The sequence below is a fragment of the Cricetulus griseus genome, chromosome 6 (genome assembly GCF_003668045.3).
Source record: "Cricetulus griseus strain 17A/GY chromosome 6, alternate assembly CriGri-PICRH-1.0, whole genome shotgun sequence".
Taxonomy (NCBI): domain Eukaryota; kingdom Metazoa; phylum Chordata; class Mammalia; order Rodentia; family Cricetidae; genus Cricetulus; species Cricetulus griseus.
Genome location: NC_048599.1, coordinates 77765655 through 77778745, shown reverse-complemented (window position 1 = coordinate 77778745; position 13091 = coordinate 77765655). Strand labels below are relative to the sequence as shown.

Sequence of the window (13091 nt, the reverse complement as noted above, 5' to 3'; positions counted from 1 at the left end):
AGTAATCATATTCTGCTTCATACATGTTGTTTCTGCCGTGATATTCTGGAAACTCTCACTAGTAGCTATACTTCCAGAGAAACATAAACTGGTGTATTTATCTGTCTGATGGTAAAAACTTCACTTCAAGATGTTCTTCACATTTCATTTTTCTAAATAATAAAATACATAGATGTATCTTAAAATTTAAAATACTGTTTAGTGAGGTTCTGCACACCATTTAATATTAGCACTGGGGAAACAAAAGCAGGTGTATTGTTATGATTTTCAGGCCAGCCAAGCGTATTTAGTGAGACCCCCATCTTGTAAAATCATATTAATATGTCATGAAGAAATATTTCAAAAGTAAACAAAGATGAAAGCATTATTTTCAAGGAAACTGTAAGTGTCAATATTCCCAAAGAATAAATACTTCTATCTCTCTCTTTTGGTCATCAGAGGATATTTTGTTTGATATTCATGTTGTGAATAATCCCTGCTAGCTATATTAGTTTATTGTGAACATTTGGAGACAGAGCACAGATACTGGGAAGAAAGATGTTTCTCATTCATCACAGACATGTCACAGTCATAAATTGAATGTAGTGGATTTTCTCAACCATAAAAGCATATTCTTTTTGAGATCTAAACAAGAATTTTTCTCTTTTACTTATTTGCCTACATGCCTGGATTGAAAGTCAAAAGCTTTTGTTTTCCCAAGACACTTGTGGAATTGTAATAGGTCCCCACCTTTTATCATCAAAAGGAGAAATGAAATAAGAATATTAAAATTTTCTAGTTCTTATATTGCTACAAAATGACTAAATAATTACCATGTTCAAAATTTGTACTAATTCTTTGATACTCAGTATTTTCTCAAATCTCTAGTTACCTACTTATTTCACACAAATGCCTTACTCATATCTCAAAATTAATGTATGTAAACAGATGTATTTTAATTTAATCATCAAAATTTCTCCAAAACTGTTAAAATGAATGTAAAAAAGAAATAACTTTGATAGATCAAGTATTTATGGGGAAAAAAATCACCTTCACAGGATCTAGCTTTTTCAGTAACAATGATTACAATAAGAATAGGAAAGGATTTCGATGAATACATATATGTTTCTGGGGACAAAGATGGTTTTTCAGTTAAGAAAAAAATGCTGCTTTTGCAGAGGCAGAAGTTTAGGTCCCAGCACACATGTGGTGACTGCCAACCATCTGCAACTCTAGTTTTCAGGAAGTTTGATGCCCTCTTTTGGTTTCTGTGAGTACTGTGTACACTGGGTGCATATTCATACATGCATACAATACAATCATTCATATATTTGTATATATGTATGTATGTATGTGTGTGTGTGTCAGTTTCAATAACTTGATGTAATTCATAGAGTGAACACATGCTATGTTCCAGAAGCTTCTCTACTGTCATTTTTTCCAACATATTTTGCACTGGAGAAGAGAACGGACATGTTTCCCAGTGCCTGAGTTTTCTCCTAACAAACCACCACTACTGGGTAGCTTCAGCAACATCATTTTATTTCCAATAAGCTAGAGGATAAAGGTGCTGTTATAGTCAGTTTTCTGGAAAACTTCTGTATTTAGCATAATGAAAGTATGCAATATTGTTGCATAGATATTCCTGTGCTAACCATTGCTATAAGGCTTACAGCCATGATAGATGAGGGCTAAATTAGGAAACAGTTTAACCTGATTTTTAAAGACCTCTTCTCTAAATACAGTGATATTATGGGTTAAGTACCTAAGATATGTATTTAAGCCAAAGGATACAGATTGCACCTCACAGCTTGAGACATGAGAGTATATGATCCAGATAAAAATGTGTTTTGTGTGTCTGTCACCAATCCTAATCTATTTGATAGCTCACATGTAACTGTAGGGCTAATTCAGATTATTTTGCTTTCTATCCTGTGAATGAATTCCATCTAACATAGACTGTCCTTGTTTTCCTGCCTTTGTACATAATGGGTATGCACTCCAGAGATAGAACATCCCCAAAATCTTGGCACATATATTAGATGTTTACCATCGCACCTTAGTTATACAAAATTTATTTGACTGCTTAACATGATATTTTAGGTTAAATTTCCTTTGCCTCTTATGCTTTGTTTCTGGCTTCATGAAAGATGGTTTTATCTCTTCATTCTGTTAAAATTGTACTTTGATAAATAAATTAAATATAAACAGCCATGGTGTGCTTGCATATCATTTTATGTTATTAGTATTACTAAATATGTCACTAGAATAAAGAATATATGTATATTGAGAGACAAGAAGAAATAAAAAATAGTCTACTAGTAAATATATATAACAATCATATATAAGAGTGAGAATTTACCTAACTTTGTGAGTTAATGTTGGTATTAAAATTGTAAGTAGAGCTACAAATTCAATACACTCTCACAAAAATCCAAATGTCATGTTTTAGTGTTCCAAAGAATGAATTCTAAAATTTGTATTGAACCAAGAAAGGCACTAAATGAACAAATAAAACTAGAAAAAGACAAAAAGGAAAACTGGAGAGGCCCTATTTGCTGATTTCAAAATACTTTTATTGCATATATGCACATTTTGAAATATAATCCAGAGCTTATATAACATTATGAAACATATCAACAACCTCTCACTTTCCCTCGCTTCCCATGATACACACTAGCACACTTAATCAGCACTTAATAATGAGAATTTTTCCATACCTGTATTGTTATTCTTAGAGTCATTTTGCAAATGGTCTATCATGGGTATAAAAGACAATTGGGGCCTATGTGAGGATGTTAGAATTTCATTGCACAAAGATGGAGACAAACAAACACTTATCTCTTAATATAAATCTTCTGCTAAGTGTCTTGTACATCACGTAAAAAGAATGTCGAGAAAGATATGATAATCACTTATTGGAAATGTCTCAGCATAATAAGGCAAACAAGATAACATTTCTAAAAGCTGAATCAGAATTTATTTGATCTCATTTATAGTTGGAGTAAGCACACATTGCTCCAGTCTTAACAGGATGTAAAGAAATCAACTTGATTCTATACTGATGAACTATACAATAAAATAATAAATATTAAGGGGGTCATTCATAGATGACCTGTACATTTTTATCTGTTTATAAAAGTGCTTTCTTGCCTTTCCAGATAGATGAATCCATCTAAAAGAGAAATCACACCTGTCATGTAGACACTATTATTAATGAAATTGTTGTTGAGTTAAGGGTATAAATGTTGCGGAGGACTATCTTTCTAGGCAAGCTGGCACCATGGGAATTCAGCTGTGCCTACTCACAATGTCATCTCAGCTGGCCTTGTCTGGTGAGCTTCTCTCACAAAAGGAGTAAGCAGTTAGACCCAAGCCTATCGCCTTGCACAATACTTAAGTCAAAATGCATCAAAGATCTCAACCTAAATCCAGCTACACTGAACCTATTAGAAGACAAAGTGGGAAATACCCTTGAATTAATTGGTACAGGAGACCGCTTCGTGAACATTACACTAGTAGCACAGACACTGAGGTCAAAAATTGAGAAATGGGACCTCCTGAAACTGAGAAGTTTCTGTAAAGCAAAGGAGACATTCATCAAGACAAAATGGCAGCGACAGACTGGGAAAAGATATTCACCAATCCCACATCTGACAGAGGGCTGATCTCCAAAATATACAAAGAACTCAAGATACTAGTCCCCCAAACACCAAACATCCCAATTAAAAAGTGGGATACAGAAGTAAATAGCCCATTCTCAATAGAGGAATCTAAAATAGCTGAAAGACACATAAGAACGTGTTCAACATCCTTAGCCATCAGGGAAATGCAAATCAAAATAACTCTGATATACCATCTTACTCCTGTCAGATTGGCCAAAATCAAAAACACCAATGACAGTTCATGCTGGAGAGGATGTGGAGAAAGGGGAACACTTCTCCACTGTTTGTGGGAATGCCAACTTGTACAGCCACTTTGGAAATCAGTATGGCGATTCCTCAAAAAAATGGGAATCAGTCTACTACAAGACCCAGCAATTCCACTCTTAGGCATATAACCAAAATGAGCACATTCATACAACAAGTACATCTGTTCAATGATGTTCATAGCAGCACTATTTGTAATAGCTAGAAACTGGAAGCAGCCTAGATGCCCCTCAACTGAAGAATGGATAGAGAAAATGTGGTACATTTACACAATGGAGTACTACTCAGTGAGAAAAAAAAATGGAATCTTGAAATTTGCAGGAAAATGGATGGATTTAGAAGAAACCATTCTGAGCAAGATAACCCAATCATAAAAAGACAAACATGATATGTACTCACTCATATGCAGATTTTAGACATGGAGTAAAGATTACCATCCTACAATCCACATTGCCAAAGAAGCTAATAAACAATAAAGTCCCTAAGAGAGACATACATGGTCCCCTGGAGAAGGGGAGAGGTTCAAGATTTGCTGAGCAAATTGGGATCATGGGAAGAGGGGGGAGGGAGCTAGGACAATGAGAAGGGGAGAAGAAGAGGGATGCCAAGGACATGAGGGATCAGAAAGTATGAGTCAGGAGACGAATACACGATAACAAGAATGGAGCTATCATAATAGAGGGAGACATTTTTTGTCTACAGAGAAATCAGGCACTAGGGAAATGTCTGGAGATCTACAAAGATGACACCAGCTAACTATCTCAGCAACGGAGAAGAGGCTACCTTAAATGCCCTCCCCTGATTACGAGATTGATGACTGACTTATATGCCTTCATCCAGAACCTGGTGGATGTAGAAGCAGACACCCATAACTAATCACTGATCTGAACTAGAACCTAGATGCAGAGAAGGACCAGTGAAGAGCACAGAGGTCCAGACCAGGCTGGTGAAACAAACAGAAACAGCTGACGTGAGCATCTGCGAACTCTTGGTCCCCAGTCTGATAGCTGGAAAACCAGCATGGAAAAACAAACAATCAAACAAAAGAAAACCAAAAGGAGTAAGCATGGGACCCTCTTTTTAGTACCTAGCCTCCTCCCTGAAACTGGGTGTATAAATTTCAGGTGGCCTGGTACCTAGGGTAGGGGCTATAGTGTGAAAGGTTCAGTGCTTAGAGGGTACCATTTATGCTGTTATGAAAACAGGAAAACTTGTCAATTCTGGGAAAAAGACTTTCCAGCATAGCCTTCTGGAGGGGGCAAGGGACACTCACCACAGGTTCAGAATTAACATTGTCTAAGCTTTAATCCTGTCATTCTAGGTTAGCCACATCACCATATTGTTCTCTCTGTTTTTCAACCTCATCATCTGAAAAATGGGTATAATTGAACTTGACCCAAAAATTTTAAATAATGTGAACAAGACTAGAAATTATCTGGTAAATTTTACTTGTGCTACCATGTAAATAAAACTGATAATAACAGCAATAAAAACATATGTACTTGCAAACTGCTCATTGTAAATTATTAACATTATAACATTGCAATGAAATATCTGCCTTGAATACCATTTTGGAACTTTATATTACTTACTCATTAATGATGTCAATAAGAATCACCTTTCAAGGTTGTGATATGAATTATTAAATACATTAAATACCTATCATGAATTTGAGGGTAAATGAAAATTTTACATAAATATAAGTATCAGACTAGATGATAATTTTTGTTTTTGTATTTTTTTTACTGTTAGGCAAATGCTTTAAGTAAATTTATACATATGTGTTTACATGTATAGTGTGACTTGTTTGAATATTGCCATCAAACATAGAAAATAATGAATTAACTCACACTTCAGAGTCACGTCTTTGGAATTTTTCCAGGCATCCTTTAGCTTCTGGAATGATCTAGAAAAAAAGTCTTTTAAGTCTGTATTTCCAAGTTTAAATCTTTTTTTTTTGCCAAGAAGCAGATGTTATACATTAATTTAAAAACTACAAACATACAGAAGTACTCTTATAAGCAAATACACCGAATAATAAAAAATACCTTTTTTTTTTTTTGCCTCAAACCACTAACTTTTATGAATAGAAACATTATTCAGAATCACTCCTGGAAACTTTACAAAAACATTAAGCATATTCTTGCTGAAGCTCATGACTCCGTGGCCTTGGCTTCTTGAGTGTTAGGAATGTAGGTGTGCACAACCAATCTTGGCCAAGTTTGTCTGTCTCACTATATAGTCTGGCTGGCCTAAACTACCAGGTAGGCAACCAGGCTGGACTCAAAACCATACAAATCTGCCTATCTATGTCCCACAGTGTGTGCAACCACACCTTGCCTATGTATTCTTGATAGTTCCTTCAGGCAGAGGAACCTGATTTTATTTTATTTTATTTTATTTATTTATTTATTTATTTATTTATTTATTTATTTATTTATTTATTTATGTTTTTTCGAGACAGGGTTTTTCTGTGACTTTGGAGTCTGTCCTGGAACTAGCTCTTGTAGACCAGGCTGGTCTCGAACTCACAGAGATCCACCTGCCTCTGCCTCCCGAGTGCTGGGATTAAAGGCGTGCGCCACCAACACCCGGCTGGAACCTGATTTTAGTTTGAGTGGGCCACTTGGGGTTTTTTTGTCTTTGGGTGTGTTGGAAGCTTTCTTGGGAGTAAAGAACTTGGCTCCTGGCTTTCTGATTTCTCACAAATCTTTTTTGTTTGTTTGTTTGTTTCTTCCCTGAGGTGACAGGCCCTAAAGCTCCTGGGATCTTTGTAGCTGGTAGGGCCTTCGTTTTCTTGCCCTTAAGTGTATGTGAATCAGGTCTCTTTTTTGGAGATTTTTTCCCTGTGCCATTTTCTTGCATCTTCATGTTTTCTTTATTTGGTATTTCTTCTATTGGTACCAGTTGTGGAACTGTTTCTTCACACTCGTCTGTTCCTTCAGGTTGTGCTTTTGCTTTGATGGGCTTTTCCTCCTGGGATCTTGTGGCCGTCACTGGAGTAATGCTGGTTTCACTTGCTAAGTCACCTAGAGTTAGAAGGGACACATCCTTCTTGGACATTTTCCTTAACACTTTTCTTTTCTTTTTCAACTTTTCTTTTTCATGCTTCATTTTTTTTCTTTAATTCCTTTCTTTTCATGCTATGGAAGGATAAGGTGTTTTCATCCTGACATGGGACAAATGAGGAAAAGATGGGAAGAGAAACCGACTTTTCAGTTTTCAGGAACAAGAGTTTCACACTTGGCCATTTCTCTGGCAATTTTTCTGAAAGCACTTTTGAGACAGCCAGGATGTTTTCAACGATGTGCTGAGTATCCATTCCATTGTGACCAATATGCTCCGTACTGCAAGTACCATGTTTGGAGATATTTAAGACAGTCCCTGTGATAAATCGGTCAATCTCTTTGGACAGATTCTTGGCCAGAAGGTTTACAGATACAGGAACTTTCTTCTTTGATAGAAATGCCTTCCTATGTGTGTGGGCAAATGCCTTCAAATTCTTTCATCTGTAATGAAGATGTCAAAGCTATCCAAGAGGCGAAGCTTGGCTTCATAGGGTTTATATTCTGTTTTTAAAGTTTTAAAAGGAATAATCCGAGAGATGTTTTAACTCCAAGCTTTTTCAAAAGCTTTTTATAGAAACATTCTGTTTATTCAGGTGATACACAGTCATCTTTGGTAAACAAACAGACTTCTGACGAATCTGATAGGATACTATAAGGCAAAGGCACTCAGACGCACAGTTCTTTTGCTGGAATTTTCCATAATAACACCATTAAAAATAAATTCTCATTCCCATTCATAAGCAACTCATTTTTTTCCATGATTTGGAGTGTGCAAACAGAACTTCTACCGCCTTTTTAATCTGCTCTTGGTCTAGATGTTCCAGAGACGCCGTGGTCACTTGCTGAGGTCGCGGGAGAGGCAGAAGCTGACCGCTCCATGATTCTTCGTCTCGTGCAGACCCTAGGAGCTAGGAATAACTCTAAATCTTTATTATGTCTATAGGAAAATTTGACAAATGTTATGTTCAGCTACTAGATGTGATATCAGCTAAAGACACGGAGAATCTCTGGAGAGCTGGACATAGTCTATATGCTAGGAAGAAAGAATGATAAGAAATACAAGTCCACTAGTTTGTAGCTTCCATTTGTGAGAACACTCAAAGTCCAGAGAGAATTCACTGTTTTTTTTGTTTTGTTTTGTTTTGTTTTGTTTCATTTTCACTGACAGCTAATTCTACTGGAAAGAAGACAAGTTTGGGTACCTAGGTGGTAATTGTGTATATCCTATTTCGTTACTAGGGTTCTGTACTTAAATTTTCATTGATTGGCTTTTGGGTGTGGCAACAGATATTGCTTGTATCTTCACAAAATCAGCACCATCTCAGCAAATTAAGAAAGATGGAGTGTCATCTGCCTTTCAAAAAAAAAAAAAATCAGAGGTATTTTTATCTCAGGGCCAACAGGCAAACCAATTCATCTGAGATGAAACTGGAAGTATGATAAAGGACAAAAGGAAGTTATAAAAGTTGGGGGTGATCAACTGCAAACAGTGATGTCTTAAAGATAGATAAAAATGACTGATACTTGCTCTAACCAATGGATATATTTAAAATATATTTTTCAGTGTACCACTATTGATATGTGGGATTAGATATGTGATTTAAGCTTGAGCAATAGTTCTTTTACAAATGTGCTTACCCTTGTATTTGGGGCATAGATGTTCAGAATTGAGACTGCATCTTGATGAATTTTTCCTTTGATGGACATCAAGTGTCCTTTGATGGGAGATGTCCTTATGTATATTTGTTTCTCTTATTGGTTGATGAATAAAACACTGATTTGCTGAATGGCCAGGCAGGAATTGGCAGGGGTAGAAGATGAGGTCAATGCTGGGAAATGTAGGCAAAGTTGTCATTTAGATCCCGAGAAGAGAGGATGCACCAGGTGTTCTCCATTAAGCCAAGACCATGTGGAAATACATATATTAATAGAAAGGGGTTAATAATTAAGACAGAGCTGGCCAAGAAGAACAAGACACAGGCCAAAAGTTTTATAATTAATATAGTATCCATGTGGGGCTAAGGGCTGTGGGACCAGGCTAGGACAGAAAACTTTCAGTAAACGTCCTTCTCCACTTCTTTTGAATAATTTTAGGTTCAAGCCTATTTTGTTAGATATTAGGAGAGCTACACTGCCTTGCTTTTTAGGAAAGCAAGGATTTAATTGGAAAATCTTTTCCCAAGCCTTTACTATGATGTAATATCTGTCTTTGAAGTTGAGATGTGTTTCCTGTATACAGCAGAAGGATAAATCCTGTTTTCATATTTACTTGGTTACAAGGGTCTTTTTATCGCTGAATTGAGTCTAGTGATATTAAGAAATGCTATTGTCCAGTGATTGTTAATAGCTGTTATTTTGTTGTTGTTGTTGTTGTTGTTGTTGTTGTTGTTGTTGTTGTTGTCTTGGTGATGGTGATGGCAGTGTGTGTGTTTACTTTCTCTCCTGGTGTGAGATGTATTTTCATGGATGTAACCATGATTTCCTGGGGTTGGATTTTTTTCTTCTAGTATTTTCTGTAATGCTGGATTTGTGGATAGGTATTGTTTAATTCTGGTTTTATCATGAAATAGCTGGTTTTTCTCTGTCTATGTTGATTAAAAGATTTTCAGGGTATAGTAGTTCTGGGCTGGCATCCATGGTCCCTAGCAATTGTAAAATGTCTATCCATGATCTTCTGGTTTTTAGATTCTTCATTGAGAAGTTCTATGTAATTCTGATAGGTCTGCCTTTATGTGTTAATGTGTTACTTGGCCATTTATCTTTGCAGCTCTTAAAATTATTTATTCTGTATGATTAGTGTTTTTATTATTATGTAGGAAGGGGATCTATACGTTTCTTGTACATTTATATGCATGTCCTTCTTTATATTGTGAAAGGTTTCTTCTATGATTTTGTTGAATATATTTTCTGTGCCTTTGAGCTTGGTTTCTTCTTCTATTCCAATTATTCTTAGGTTTGGTCTTTTTATGCTACCCCAGATTTCCTGGATGGTTTTATTGGATTTAACATTTTCCTTCACTGGTGAATCTATTTCCTCTGATAGCAATGTCAGGCTAAGAATCAGAGATAGAAGAGTGGGTGCCAATGTTAAAGTCATAGGAGACAACCTGGTCCTCAATGTAGGCCAGGTTTTCCTTTAATGGACTTCAAATGCCTCTTCACTACTTTGTTGATGTCATCACACTTGGAAACTTTCTGCAGATGGCATGTCATATTCACAACAGACATTGGTGGTAGGAACATGGAATGCTATGCCAGTGATCTTCCTGTTACTGGGATGTCATTGTCCACAGCTTTGGCAGCACCAATGGATGCATGGATAATGTTCTGGGAAGCACCATGACCATCATGCCACAGCTTTCCAGAGGGGCCATCCAGGTTTATGGAAGACAGGGAAGACATGAACTATAGTTATGAGTTCCTCTACACTGCCAAAGTTGTTACGAATGACCTTCACTGAGCGGCTAAGCAATTGATGCCACAGGAATTGTATTGCTGACAATTTTGAGTGGGTTACCATATTTTTCATGGTTCATACCAATCACAAGAATGGGGTAGAGATAATTACTCTTTTGGCCCTTCCCTTTAAGTGGGCCCCAGCCTTCTCCATGGTGATAAAGGCACCAGAACATTCTGTTATATGGTCAGCACCAGTGTCACTCCATTGATGGTGATATTGTCAGAATCTTCTAGAAGATACCGATAGCCTTCTCATTTACAAGTTATCCATTTTCAGACTTCTCTGTGCCATTGCATTTGCCATTTGTAAAGTTATACTCTAAAATGTAGGACATATAAGGTCATGTTAAGGTCAATGATGGGGTCATTGGCGGCATTAATCTCCACTTTGCCAAAACCACAGCAGCCCTGGTTACCAGGCACCAGATTTACCCAAAAATGTTCCCTCTGACCTTCACCATGGTGTCTCAGGATGAGGCTGGCAATGAGGAGATGCATCTGTCTCTGAAACAGGGAAGAGCAGAGAAGTGACATAATGATTCTTTTAATTATCTGTCCACTGATCAATATCTGTGTGAAACAAAATATTATAAACTATCAATCCTAGAACACACACACACACACACACACACACACACACACACACACACACATGCATATGCGCATGCACTTGTGTATGGGAATAAATCTGCTCCAAAAAGTTGTAGATTATCATATGAAATTGCCAGATTTATAGGTGGGCTATCACCCTGTGAAGTTTTTACCAGGGAATTTTCTTGGACACCCTAAATAATATGATCAGTCAAATATTGGTTGCTTAGCAGTAGGCATTTTAATAACCCTTCCTAAAGACACTGCATACTTTGCAACAGAACACCAGAAACTTAAGCTGGACCTGAGCTAGTAACCACCTCCTTAAGGCTAGTGCCACACAGTGCTATATGTAATATTGGGAAAGAATTGTCATCAACCGTTCTACATATTCATGTATCTAGTAAACAAAAGCAATGATCAGCATGGCAAAGTGAACCAACTGCTACAATCATCAAAATTTTTTATGGGGTAACAAGTACTTTCTTATTGGATTAGATGCTGCTCCCCAGGAGGAAATACACTTGAGGCTAAAGAAGTCATAACTAGTAGTATGGAAGTTAGTGCTGTTGATTTGCTAAATACTCATGATGTTTATGTCAAATGTCATTCTAAGTGAATATGTTTATATCTAAAGAATACTAGTGCTGTGATCCCTGGTCATAGACATTTCTGTTTACATTGCTCAGCAAGGTTAGAGACTTCATACTGGTCAAAATACAGATTCTAAATGAATGTTGAATGACCATTCCCAAATGGGCCATTTATATAACCTCTTCTAATTCTCAAGAAACTTCATTAAGACAGGAGAGGAATAATGAAAGAGCAGAAATATGGAATTGGGTATGAAGAACAATGAGAAAATTTAACTTGTGGATATAATCTGATCGTTACATTCTTAAACTTAGAGCAGATGTGGTTACCAGTACCACATGTCCTCCAGATTGGGCCTGCAAATACCTTTGTGAAAGTGGAGAGACTTACAGAGACCAACAACTCCTTGAGTATTTATATATGCAGATAATGATTGGTTTGGAGTGAGAAATATTTTATTCAGTGGTGTACTAACTGGTAAGTTATATGCATAAATTTCCAGTAACAAACTTCTGCCCATGCTCATTTAAACAACCTTAATGATACTGAGTCACCCATATCAAAAGAGACATGAAAGTAGGAAAACCAAAAGGAAGATGGGCTTGGTGAATATCATTGAAATGCATCCTTTACATGTATGAACATTCATTTTAGAACTCACTTTGATGAATATTTGTCTATAAAACATTAAGAGAATGATAGTGTTTCAAAGGGTACAAATGAAGGAAACCTGCGTAGATAGATAATGGTGCTCCAAGAAGCTATAGGTTATTAAACAAAAAAATCCTAATGCTTGATGTGGCATACCTTCCCATGAATGTTTAATCAGTGAGTTCCAGTGGCCCCTGAAATAGTATAGGCTATTGTCACTGCTTTTTGTCTACCTGAAATGGTTGATATGAGTCTTGCTACAGGCAATAAAGATTATGGTTGAAGCAAGCAATGAAATGAAGCTAGAACTGAACTGGAAAATTCCAGCTTTCTAGCTTTCATTATGTTGCAAAGTTCTATTCAGTAAGAACAGTCATCAGTGACCTCACTCAAATGTCGCCCTTAGGTGGGATAACACCAGCTTGCCAAGAAAGGTGGGTCTAGTAGTAAAATGGAAGGATGTATATTCTGGGGTGAACAATTGCTTTCTGGTTGGAGCTAAATCCTCAAATGCAGGAAGGAGTTCTGGCCTAGTACATTTAACATGGTCAATTGTTAATGGCTTGGGAAGCAATTGGAACTAGGGAGGAATCTACAACTGTTATTTGCTGAATGGATATATTGAAAAGCTACTTTTTACACATTTATGTTTCTACCATCAGATCAGTGCAGCTCTAAGGTTTCTTTGGAGACACTTCTTTTCTCAGCAAGCAATGACTAACACAAAGACTCCTGACTAATCACATTGCTGAGAGCAGGCAATATATATATATATATATATATATATATATATATATATATATTATATATATCCCCAATG

The 13091-nt window shown here is 36.5% G+C and overlaps 1 pseudogene; it reads right to left on the bottom strand.

The window, feature by feature from the left end:
- Nucleotides 1–5754: 5754 nt before the first annotated feature.
- On the bottom strand, nucleotides 5755–10378 carry LOC100766227 (annotated as a pseudogene).
- Between the last annotated feature and the right edge of the window lie 2713 nt (nucleotides 10379–13091).